The sequence below is a fragment of the Notolepis coatsorum genome (genome assembly GCF_963971535.1).
Source record: "Notolepis coatsorum genome assembly, chromosome: 4".
Taxonomy (NCBI): Eukaryota; Metazoa; Chordata; class Actinopteri; order Aulopiformes; family Paralepididae; genus Notolepis; species Notolepis coatsorum.
This window is the reverse complement of record NC_140168.1, coordinates 32,521,041-32,533,579: the sequence shown is the minus strand read 5'-3', so window position 1 is coordinate 32,533,579 and position 12,539 is coordinate 32,521,041. Positions and strand designations below refer to the sequence as shown.

The following is a 12,539-nucleotide window of genomic DNA, read 5'->3' as shown; positions in this document are numbered from 1 at the left end:
GCAACGATTCAATGCATCATGAAATCTCTTTATTTTACCACGATTCGATACATTTTCGATACATTTTCTATCAGTTAATTCCCCAAAAAAATTTGAATACACAAATGTGGCTGGGGGAACTGATTCACTCAGCATGAATGGACTAGGTCAGGGGTGGCCAACCCGCGGCTCGCGAGCCGCATGCGGCTCTTTGCCCGTCAATGTGCGGCTCTTCCATCCATAAAAAAAAATTAAAAAAAATTTAATTTTTTTTTCTTTTACTTTTTTTTTTTTTTTTTATTATTTTATTTTTTTATGTCACTCATTCCATAAGGACGTAGAATAAACATTTACAATTTTTTTTTAAATGGTCCATTTGCATGTTCTTGGTATCTGAATCTAGGGACATATATGGATCAGTGTCAGAAATAGTGTGTCTGTTACTAGGCTTGAGTAAATTGTAATGAACCAAAGGAGAATATCAATCCTATTTAAAAAAATATATATCTTTGACTGTAAATAACACCATGCTAAAATTGACCAGACCTGAAAAATCTAAGCAAATGAATAAAGGGAAGATGATTAAACAGAAGGTTTTGTAGATACAGTACTGAATTCTGCCATCTTTTTTATAATGTAAATTTCTCCACCATTTTTCATCATATTGCAACACCGTTTTTTGCAAGACGTTCACAGAAAGGTAGAGAAACTAACTGCGTTCTGTTTTATGGCAATAACGTTCAGGTTTGTGGGAGATAATCCCAAAAAATAAGAGAAATTAAAAAGTAAATCCAGAAGTCAGATGATTGACAGGGGCTGGTGTGAGCTGGGTAGGGTAGTTTTTCGAAATTTGAAAGCCCTGAGTCTCTTCCTTCAAAAGACTACACTCACTTTTGGCTGTGCCACTTCCTCCTGTCAATATGCGCCGGTTTCCGACTCAATGCCCTGAGATTTCTATAATCTTATATTTCACTAATAACAGTTAAAATAATTGGTAAACAAACATAATGCTGAAAATATACACTTTTACTGTATATCTCGGGCTTAAGAGGTTAACCCTGTGAGGCCCAAATTAAAAAGAAATTAGCAACTTCAGAGGCCAGAGGGTGGGACATATAAACACATTTACTATCAAATAGCATTGTGAGGCTGAACAACAGGACCAATTGACTATACATGTGCTTAAAGGGGAACTATCTTATAAATGGCTTTTTTCAGTGTTTACCATTGTTTCTTAGCTATGTGGACTTATATTAATAGGATATATGTCTCTAATTCTCATATTGGCGAATTCTTCCAATTCTCCTCTCACAATATTCACCCTCACTGAACTGAGTCATCTGAAAATGTGCATATCTGTGATGTCAGAGATTTCTCAGCTGCATAATAATGTGGCAGTTGATGTGGCAGTTGGCACCAGGCCACACAGTGGTTGGAGCCCAGCCTCAAAACGGCTTAAGATCTTGAGGTAGAAAAATGCGGTTTTTAGTACTTGATTAGAAATACAAAACAATGCATTTTTTTTGAAAAAAAAACCTAGGTGTTCCATAGACTCACAGGAATTGTGTAAAAGTGCCCAAATAGTGAAAGAAATAGTAAATAGTAGTATAATAGTTAATAGTTCCCCTTTAACATTTTTTAAATAAACATTATTTTTTTAAATGGCTAAAAGTGATTTTGTAATTTTGCAACCGTGGGTCTCACAGGGTACTTTTAACCCTGTGAGGCCCAAATAAAAAAGACATTAGCAACTTCAGAGGCCAGAGGGTGAGACCTATAAACACATGAAGGGTGCCGTGACTGAAAAAAAAGGTTGAGAAACGCTGGTATATGGTGTGGCTCTTTGTGGTACCACAGTCATTTTTTTGTGGCTCTTAGTCTCTGACTGGTTGGCCACCCCTGGACTAGGTCAATAAAAACAATACACACAACAACAACAAAATAATATATATAATTTTTTTATTTCGATTAATTTCAATTATAATCGATTCTAACTAGGGATGCTCGATATTGGCTTTTTTACCTATACCGATATTGTCCAACTCTTCATTTCCGATACCGATATCAACCGATACCGATATATGCAGGGTTTCCCCCCCCCAAAAAACTGAATAATTTCAGGTAATTAACATTACATATCTGTTGTCGTGTGTATTTAACACAACATTATGCATACTTCGACAATAAATAAAATTAAAATGTGTTCTTACTTGCTTGCCTGGATAAATAAAGGTTAAATAAATGTTAAAAATAAAAATAAAAAAAATCTTTTTGAAAACAGATACCGATAATTTCCGATATCACATTTGTATGCCAATATCGGTAGGCCGATAATATCGGACATCCCTAATTCTAACATATTAAAATCGATGCAGTTGAATCGTCACATTAGAATCGATGCATTTCGATTAATCGATGCATCGTTACACCCCTAGTCCTGAATGATTCGGCTTCCTGTTCTGTGTCATGCGAGATTGTTTCTGTTCTTCTCTCTTTGTAATGTAATACGTTTCTCTCTTCGTCTCTCTTCACAGACGGTTCCCTCCCTAAAGAGCCAAAAGGAGATGTATCGAGTCAGATAGCAGGTAACACACACACACACACACACACACACACACACACACACACACACACACACACACACACACACACACAGCCTCTCTAAGCATTTGTGTGATCCTTATTTCCACCACTCTGTTATCGCTCTCTCTCTCTCTCTCTCTCTCTCTCTCTCTCTCTCTCTCTCTCTCTCTCTCTCTCTCTCTCTCTCTCTCTCTCTCTCCCCCTCTCTCTGCCTCATTTGTTCCATATTGTTTTGACTGCTTGTCTGGATCATAGACATATTGGAGGGATTGATGGGCAAGCCTCTCTGTCAAGGCCTCACTGTGTGCAGCATTCGTCTGTCTGTGTGTGCGTGTTGATACATATAATAGAACGCTTTGGGATGCATTTATTTTTATGTTTGTTTGTCATCCCTCACTTTTCTCTTTCTATCACCTTCCCCCATCCCTCCTTCTCTTCTCCCATCTCCTCTCTTCTCCTACTCCATCTCTTCTCATCCCCTCTCTCTATCTCCTCTCATCCCCCCCTCTCTTCTCCCACTCCATTTCCTCTCATCCCTCCCTCACTTCTCTCTCTCCATCACCTTCCCCCATCCCTCCCTCTCTTCTCCCACTCCATCTCCTCTCATCCCTCTCTATCTCCTCTCATCCATCCCTCTCTTATCCCACTCTATCTCCTCTCATCCCTCCCTCACTTCTCTCTCTCCATCACCTTCCCCATCCCTCCCTCTCTTCACCCACTCTATCTCCTCTCATCCCGCCCTCTCCTCCATCTCCCCTCATCCCTCCCTCCCATCTTTTCTCATCCCTCCTCCCTTCATTCTCTCTCTCTCCATCTCTCTCCTCTGCTCCATACATAACATTCCCTGTGTCTCCCGCGCAGTGATTGGCTACCTGTGTCTAGGCGCCTGTCTCCGTAGCGACGCCGGGCTTATGATGATGAGTTGAAACAAACGAGGCCCCCCGCCCCCCCCCATCCATTCTTCAGTACTTAGCCTTTTAGTTTGCCTGTGTGCTCCAGCCTGCCGCTGCTGTTGCACTTCCTGTTCCCTCATGATAGATTCTTCTGTTTGTCTTTTATCCAAAATGCTCTTCCTCTGTTTGGAGCCCAGCATCTTCATCGCTTCTCCCCCCAACTACGGTATCTGATTTCATTAACACTGAGTGCCAATGACGAGATTTCTCGTTGGTTCATGCCAACCGTTGAGTGCCAATGACGAGAGATCTCGTTAATTTTTTTATTATCGATTTCCATAAATGTTTCATCAATCTAGCCTCATGTTACCAGTGGGGATCTGTCTGAACTTGAACAGGGAAAATACCGGCCCCTATCGTCTCTCCGGATGGTACTGCACCCCTTTGGATTGGATTGAATGAAACGCATGGAGAAAAAAAAGTCCTGCTTCCACATTTTACTTGTCAGACAAGTAACCGGAGACGATCCAAGTAATCGCCCACCACCAGAACAGCGGAAATGTGTGTTTCCAGTACCTAGCGTTGGATCAATAAACGCGATCGATATTTGGAATGGCGATCAGGAATTGGAATCATCTTTTTGGAGAACATCTAATCTGAGGTAAGGAATCTATTTTACCAGTCTTGGGATAATCAGAGCTATTTTCACCTATATATCAGTGTGTGCCATATGTGTGTCTGTGTGTGTGCGATCAGGAAATAAGAGAATCGATTTTCAGCCCGCTTCTATAGCGTGCATAAGTACACATATCAGGGTTTCCGTTAGAATTTTTTTTTGCAGGTCTGAGTGTCCGGTAGATTTCACTCTACCGGACAAATGGGCTAAATTCCGGTCAGAGTTTATTGAGCTTAAAAACAATTGATAGGCCTATATAAAGAATGACATCCTCAAGGCATTTATAATATTTTAACTTAAAACTAGGCTACTTTTGCGTATATACAGTCATTAATATATTCCAAATAAAATAAGTCCCTCGAGACTTCGTGCTGCTGCCGACTTGAGGTGTCTGTGGGCAGTCTGCCCGACATTAATAAACAGCAGTCTGTTATAATCACATTTTTATGAGCTAACGAATTCCGTTATATTGGACATTTGTATTAATTATATCAAGTGAAGAACTGAGAAATTTGGCAGAGAGAGACGGCAACATTATCGTGGGTTTGCGTGATGTATATCTCCACCTCCCAACGACTTGGTGCTGGTCATAATGTCCGGTGAAAATAATTCCCTCTAAGCACAATTTGATTATTTGAATTGTATTAAAATAGGCTAAAATTAAATAGCCTATGCGATGAACGATTCATTAAATTTGTTTCATCGTTGCACTTGCTTCACCAAGCAGCCGGTCTAATAATGACAAAGCTGTTGTCAGCGCGAGCTTGCTGCTGCTAGATTTGCAAGAAGCATCCAGCTGCAGACCCGCAGAGCAGCTGTGTTTCCAGGTCCGGTCTGGGGACCGCACTGTGTACTGCACTGTGCCAGCAAAGCTGGTGGGTTCTGTGGGTCTGCAGCTGCATGCTTTTCGCAAATCTAGCAGCAAGCTCTCGCTGACACAGCGTCGTCATTAGACCGGCTGCTTGGTGAAGCAACGATGAAACAAGTAATGATTGTTTCGTTCATCGCATAGGCTATTTAATTTTAGCCTATTTGAATACAATTCAAATAATCAAATTGTGCTTAGAGGGAATTATTTTCACCGGACATTATGACCGGAGAGATTAAATAAACGTGTTTTGTGTATTCCAGTAAAGGGCGTTTATCACAGAATCTTTATTTTTTTTTGGAACTTTAAAAAAAACGAGCGTTTTTCAAAATGGTATAAAACTGAAATGAACCGATTTTATAAAAAAAAATATGTGATATCGGAAAATATCTGTATTCCGTTTTTGGGGGGGGGGGGGGGGGAAACCCTGCATATGTCGGTATCGGTTGATATCGGTATCGGAAATTAAGAGTTGGACAATATCGGTATATCGGTATCTGTAAAAAAGCCAATATCGAGTATCCCTAGTCGCGACCCAAAGTGGGGGGCGCATTAACAAGTAATTTCTTTTATTAAAAATACTAATCTATTATTATTATTTTTTTACTGTTCTGGCAACATATTTTGGCTAAATATGCCTAGTTTTATAAATGTTTATTGATAACATAGTGCCGTAATTAAATGTTCTAATAAATATTGGTCCATCGACACAAAGGTGACATTAACGTCGGTGCGCTCGGCGGCTTGAGAGCGCCCGAAAAACGCAAGGTGTGTAGTTTGGAGGAGACGCACGCCTGTCATGACAAAAAACATTTAACGATGCGCGTTAAAAAGGCATCCAATGTGATCACAGCCTAACGCTCGTTATGTATCCCAAGTGGAAGCCCTTCCCTGGCGCATCAGCAGCTATCTGTTGATGGTACCAACATGACCAAAACATGCCCACTTCCACACTGGACTCTTAGTGGTAGGAGTCAGGGTAGGGAGTCACACGGGACAACATGTAATGGGTCCTAACTAGGGCTGTCAGTTTATCGCTTTAATTAGATTAATTAATTACACAGCAAATTATCGCGTTATGAAAATTAACTCAAAATTAATAAATAAAATAAAAATTAATAAATGTTCTTTAATTTTTTTTTAATCTCATTCATTCCATAAGCTAGAGCCATATGAAATCCATTTTATTATTTTCCAAATTCCATTAGATTTTTTCCCAAATTCTGTTTTTTCCATTTTATTATTTCAGAATTCTGTATTTGGCCTTTTACGCCCATTTTACCATCAGAAATAGTGTCTAATAAGTGGGAATGAATAAATGTCCACAATTTAATAAGATATAACAGTCCATTTAATGTTTTTAAGTGCTGCAACTCAGAAATACAGTTCAATTTTACACTATTTTTCAAATAATATTGTGACAAAATAAAAATACACATTTCAAGTGTATGTTGACAGAATTTGCAAAACACCTTATCGACTGAAGCATAAAAGTCATTAGGATACTGCTCTGCTCTGAATTTAGGGCTTATTGCGGAATTTCTTCCGACGTTAACATTAACGACGCACCGAAGCAGCCAGACGCTTGGATATTTCTCAGTGTTGTGTGTAACAGGCTGTAGTGTCCCCGATCATGTTCGCGTTGCACCAAACGTTCCATATTCTCCCGAACACGGAATTGCAGTCCAGATTAGGGCAAATTCTGCAATATTCCACGTTTTACAGTTGATTCCATTTTTATTGGTCAATTCCGCAATTCCGTCCGCGATTCCGTGAACGTGGATTCCTTATGGCTCTACATAAGCACGTAGAATAAACATTTGCATTTTTTTTTTTAAATGGGACATTTGCATGTTCTTGGTATCTGATTCTAGGGACATCTATGGATCTCAGGGAATGTATTCCCAGTGTCAGAAATACTGTCTGTTACTAAGTTGAGTAAATTGTAATGAATCATATGAGAATATCAATTCAATTCTTATTTTTATCTTTTTTTTTGACTGTGAATAAATGCTAAAATTTACCAGACTTGAAAAATCTAAGCAAATGAATAAAGGGAAGTTGATTAAACAGAAGGTTTTGTAGATACAGTACTGAATTCTGCCATCCGGACACATGCCATTTGAAATATGATTATAGAATATCAGGCCTAAAATGGTTATGCGATTAAAATGTGATTAATTAGATTAATTAATTACAAATCCTGTAATTAATTAGATAAAAAAATGTAATCGCCTGACAGCACTAATTTTATCACATAACATTAAAAACGGAAAGGTTTTATGATAATTCTATCACATCATTTGAAATATGATTATATAAAATATCAGGCCTAAAATGGTTATGCGATTAATTAGATTAATTAATTACAAATCTTGTAATTAATTAGATTAATTATTTGAATCGCCTGACAGCACTAGTCCTAACTATTACCCAGCAAGTTTAGCTCAAAGCCCCGCCCCATAGTGTGACGAGCTGCTGTGGCATTGGGTATCGCACTGTGATTGGCTGAGACACTCGCTGCTCTCTCGACTCACTGTTACATATTACTTATGTCATATTTTACAACGTTGAATAATAATAACCACAACAACAAGGATGGGAAGGGATGCTGCTGCATAATTTATGCTCTGAGATGGCGAGATCTGCAGTTGGCGCTGTGTGGGGGCCGGGACACGTCCAGGACATGCCAATGAAAACCATGTGGGGCGGGATGGGGGAATAGTTAGGATTAGGATGCCTATGTACAGTAACGGTGCTTGGAGAGGTGCTAGCTAGACGCTACTTCCTGGTTTTAGAATATTTCTAGGCAGGGCCGCCTGCCTGGGAAGTCCATCTGTAGGCCTGCTCTGCCCCTGCCCTGCCACTGTTCTTACTGCCAGGGTGTGGAGGAGAGGAGAAGGAAGAGCAGGAGGGAGATGAGGAGAGGGATAGGAAGAGAGAGTATTGGAGAGGAGAAGGAATAGGGGAGGTTGAGGAGAAGGAAGAGCAGGAGGGAGAGGAGAAGGGAGAAGGAGGAGGAGGGAGGAGAGGAGGACGGTTAGTGGTGTTATGTAACCATGCTAATGCCTTTGGCCCCCAACAGATGTGCTGCTGAGAAGTACTTTAATATGAGAGGGGATATGGTGGGCTTATCCCCCTTCCCCTCTCTGTCTGGTGCTCTCTCTCTGTCTTTTTATGTATGTCTATCTGTCTCTGTGTCTCTGTCTATCTGTCTCTTTATGTCTGTATCTGTCTCTTTATGTCTGTCTATCTATCTCTTTATGTCTGTATCTGTCTCTTTATGTCTGTCTATCTATCTCTTTATGTCTGTATCTGTCTCTTTATGTCTGTTTCTCTGTCTCTTTATGTCTGTCTACCATCTCTTAATGTCTCCGTCTGTCTCTTTATGACTCTCTGTCTGTCTCTTCATGTCTCTCTATGTCTCTCTGTCTGTCTCTTCTTCTTTCTTCAATCCTCTTTCTCCATTGTGTCTCAGAATGGGATCAGGTGGCATCATGGAGAAACTGGGGTAAATGAACAGCTTGGCACAACCAACAAGCCAGCCTTTCTCTCTCTCGCTCTCGCTCTCGCTCTCGCTCTCGCGCTCTCGCTCTCTCGCTCTCTCTCTCTCTCTCTCTTCCCCCCCCCCCCCCCCCCCCTGCTGTGTTTGGGTCGCTGGGGTAACCCTGGCCTGCGTCTCACACTCTGTTACTCTACCCTGCTATTAGAGGTCTGCTTGGACGGGGTGAACGGAGAGAGGGGGGGTGGAGAGGAGGCACTTTCAGGGCCAAAATACAGACTGGGACTCTAGAGGAAAATGAGAACTGAGAGAGGGAGACGGAGAGAGAGAGAATGAGAGAGAGAGAGTATCTACTAGAGGAGACTGGAGATGAACAAACAGGCCATGTTGTCTATCTGTTATCACACTGACTTTTCAAACAATAACACTGTGGTTTCATTGGAAGTGTGTGTGTGCCTCTCGATGCTCAGTGGTACAGGGTGTGTGATTACATGTACTTTGTCAACTAGTTGCCTGCTGGTATTGTGTGCGTGTGTGCACTTACTGCACTATTGCGTACGTGTGTGTGTGTAGGGGCATTACTGGTGCCAGCTGTACCCACAGTGAAGGCATTGTTAGAGTGCCACAGCTGTGTCTGATCAGCCTGGCCAACTGCCAATAAGATCAGTCCCCCCCCACACACACACTGTTTCGGTGTCCAATAGGACGACTCCGTCCGTGTCTGTGGCCATTCAGAGCCGCTCTGTGGGACTGGGAGGCGGGACGAGGGATGCCAGTCAAAAATAAAGTAGGCTAATGGGGGCATAGAGTATTTGGCACTGTAGAGAGAGAGAGAGAGAGAGAGAGAGAGAGACTGACTGTGGTAGAGAAGAGTGGGTATTGTCTAGTAAATAATTACTAGCAACAAGCTGGTTCATTAAGCAGCAGGGAGGGAAGCAGAAGAGAAGACTACTGTAGGCTGTGAAGGAAGACAAGAAACAAACAATAGAGGGAGAGGGAGGAGAGGAGAGGGAGGAGAGGAGAGAGGGACAGGAGAGAGGCAGAGAGGGGGCAGAGAGAGGGGCAGAGATGCATAGGAGAGGGGGCAGAGAGAGACATACTGTAGGAGAGGGGCAGAGAGAGACATACTGTAGGAGAGGGGCAGAGAGACATACTGTAGGAGAGGGGCAGAGAGAGACACATACTGTAGGAGAGGGGCAGAGATAGAGACATACTGTAGGAGAGGGGCAGAGAGAGACACATACTGTAGGAGAGGGGCAGAGAGAGAGACATACTGTAGGAGAGGGGCAGAGAGAGAGACACATACTGTAGGAGAGGGGCAGAGAGAGAGACATACTGTAGGAGAGGGGCAGAGAGAGACGCATACTGTAGGAGAGGGGCAGAGAGAGAGACACATACTGTAGGAGAGGGGCAGAGAGAGAGACACATACTGTAGGAGAGGGGCAGAGAGAGAGACATACTGTAGGAGAGGGGCAGAGAGAGAGACATACTGTAGGAGAGGGGCAGAGAGAGAGACACATACTGTAGGAGAGGGGCAGAGAGAGAGACACATACTGTAGGAGAGGGGCAGAGATGGAGACATACTGTAGGAGAGGGGCAGAGAGAGACACATACTGTAGGAGAGGGGCAGAGAGAGAGACATACTGTAGGAGAGGGGCAGAGAGAGACACATACTGTAGGAGAGGGGCAGAGATAGAGACATACTGTAGGAGAGGGGCAGAGAGAGAGACACATACTGTAGGAGAGGGGCAGAGAGACATACTGTAGGAGAGGGGCAGAGATAGAGACATACTGTAGGAGAGGGGCAGAGATAGAGACATACTGTAGGAGAGGGGCAGAGATAGAGACATACTGTAGGAGAGGGGCAGAGAGACATACTGTAGGAGAGGGGCAGAGAGAGACTCATACTGTAGGAGAGGGGCAGAGAGAGACACATACTGTAGGCGAGGGGCAGAGAGAGACACATACTGTAGGAGAGGGGCAGAGAGAGAGACATACTGTAGGAGAGGGGCAGAGAGAGAGACACATACTGTAGGAGAGGGGCAGAGAGAGAGACATACTGTAGGAGAGGGGCAGAGAGATAGGGCTGGGCGATATGGCCTAAATATGATATCACGATATTTTCTGACCTTTCGGCGATACACGATACGCATCACGATGTTTTTCTTTTTTTCCCCAAAATTCATTATGAGGCTTACCAAGACAGTATTTGAGTTTGCAAGCTAACATTAAAGACGAAATAAAATACCCATGCATTTAGCATTTTTATATTATATATTAGATTTAGATTATTGGATTATTAGATTATATATTGCATATATTTAGCAATGAGATATTATATGATTTAGATATGAAATATGATGAATTGAAAATGGGGGACCCTGATGTAAACAAGACGAAAGTCTTTCTCTGGTCTGCATCCTCCAGTCCGCTGTTGACTGTTGTTGTATTGAGCTGTACTGTATTGTACCCATGCTGCAATCTGTTAATAACGTTCTCATTCATTCAGTCGGCAAACAGAATCATTTTGATTGACAGTCGCGTCTGCCAATTACGTCACATCGCTTGCACCCGCCCTGCTGTTCTTAGCACCAATCGGCAAGCGCGTATTCATTTTTTACTTCCGCCATTGGAGAGCTCAATGACAATAACAATGGCAGCGGTAGCTCGCCGCGGCCGACGTTTAGCTTTTAGCTCCGCAGAAGGACTAAACGACTGGAGGCATAATGATTTTACTGCAACGGATGTTATAATAAAAGCCTTTCCATACATCTGTCTGATTGAAAACTTTATTAACAGACCGCAGAATGGGCACAACTGAGTCAGCACGGGCTGAGATATGAACGACTAATGCTTGCTATATCTAGGTCGACCTCGGTCGTTGCTATGTAAATACGCTGATGTTATTGAAAGTGTAACTATATAACGTTAATGCCACAAAACGAATGCCTTTGTTATCATAAGTAGTAACTTTTGATGCAGTAGTGTGTGTGTGGGGCGGCGCTGTTCAAAAGTGTCAACGTGTGGACCAGATTGACGCGACACAAGCCTCTTGGGCAAAACATCACGATATCCACGATACGTTTAAAAAGTGTATCGTTAATGAACTGTACCCGATATTTATATAATATCGTCATATCGCCCAGCCCTACAGAGAGAGACTCATACTGTAGAAGAGGGGCAGAGAGAGAGACATACTGTAGGAGAGGGGCAGAGAGAGACACATACTGTAGTAGAGGGGCAGAGATGGAGACATACTGTAGGAGAGGGGCAGAGATGAGACATACTGTAGTAGAGGGCAGAGATGGAGACATACTGTAGGAGAGGGCAGAGATGGAGACATACTGTAGAAGGGGCAGAGGGAGACATACTGTAGGAGAGGGGCAGAGAGAGACTCATACTGTAGGAGAGGGGCAGAGAGAGAGACATACTGTAGGAGAGGGGCAGAGAGAGACATACTGTAGGAGAGGGCAGAGAGAGACACATACTGTAGGAGAGGGGCAGAGAGAGAGACATACTGTAGGAGAGGGGCAGAGAGAGACATACTGTAGGAGAGGGGCAGAGAGAGACATACTGTAGGAGAGGGGCAGAGAGAGACATACTGTAGGAGAGGGGCAGAGAGAGACATACTGTAGGAGAGGGGCAGAGAGAGACATACTGTAGGAGAGGGGCAGAGAGACATACTGTAGGAGAGGGCAGAGAGACATACTGTAGGAGAGGGGGCAGAGAGAGAGACATACTGTAGGAGAGGGGCAGAGAGAGAACATACTGTAGGAGAGGGGCAGAGAGAGACATACTGTAGGAGAGGGGCAGAGAGAGAGACATACTGTAGGAGAGGGGCAGAGAGAGACATACTGTAGGAGAGGGGCAGAGAGAGAGACACTACGTAGGAGAGGGGCAGAGAGAGAGCACATACTGTAGGAGAGGGGCAGAGAGACATAGGGGAGAGGGCAGAGAGAGAGACAGGAGAGAGGGGCAGAGAGAGAGAGAACATAGGAGAGGGGCAGAGAGAGACACATACTGTGGGAGAGGGCAGAG

General features: G+C 43.0%; 1 protein-coding gene across 3 annotated transcripts in view; it reads left to right on the top strand.

Annotated features, from left to right (window-relative positions):
- Window positions 1–12,539, top strand: part of LOC311227441 (triple functional domain protein) — a 219,954-nt gene that overhangs the window by 62,211 nt on the left and 145,204 nt on the right. For all 3 annotated transcript variants that reach the window (XM_084313084.1, XM_084313083.1, XM_084313082.1), the window contains exon 2: window positions 2,514–2,564. The gene's annotated coding sequence lies outside the window, so the exon portion shown is untranslated. The remainder of the gene's footprint in view (window positions 1–2,513; window positions 2,565–12,539) is intronic.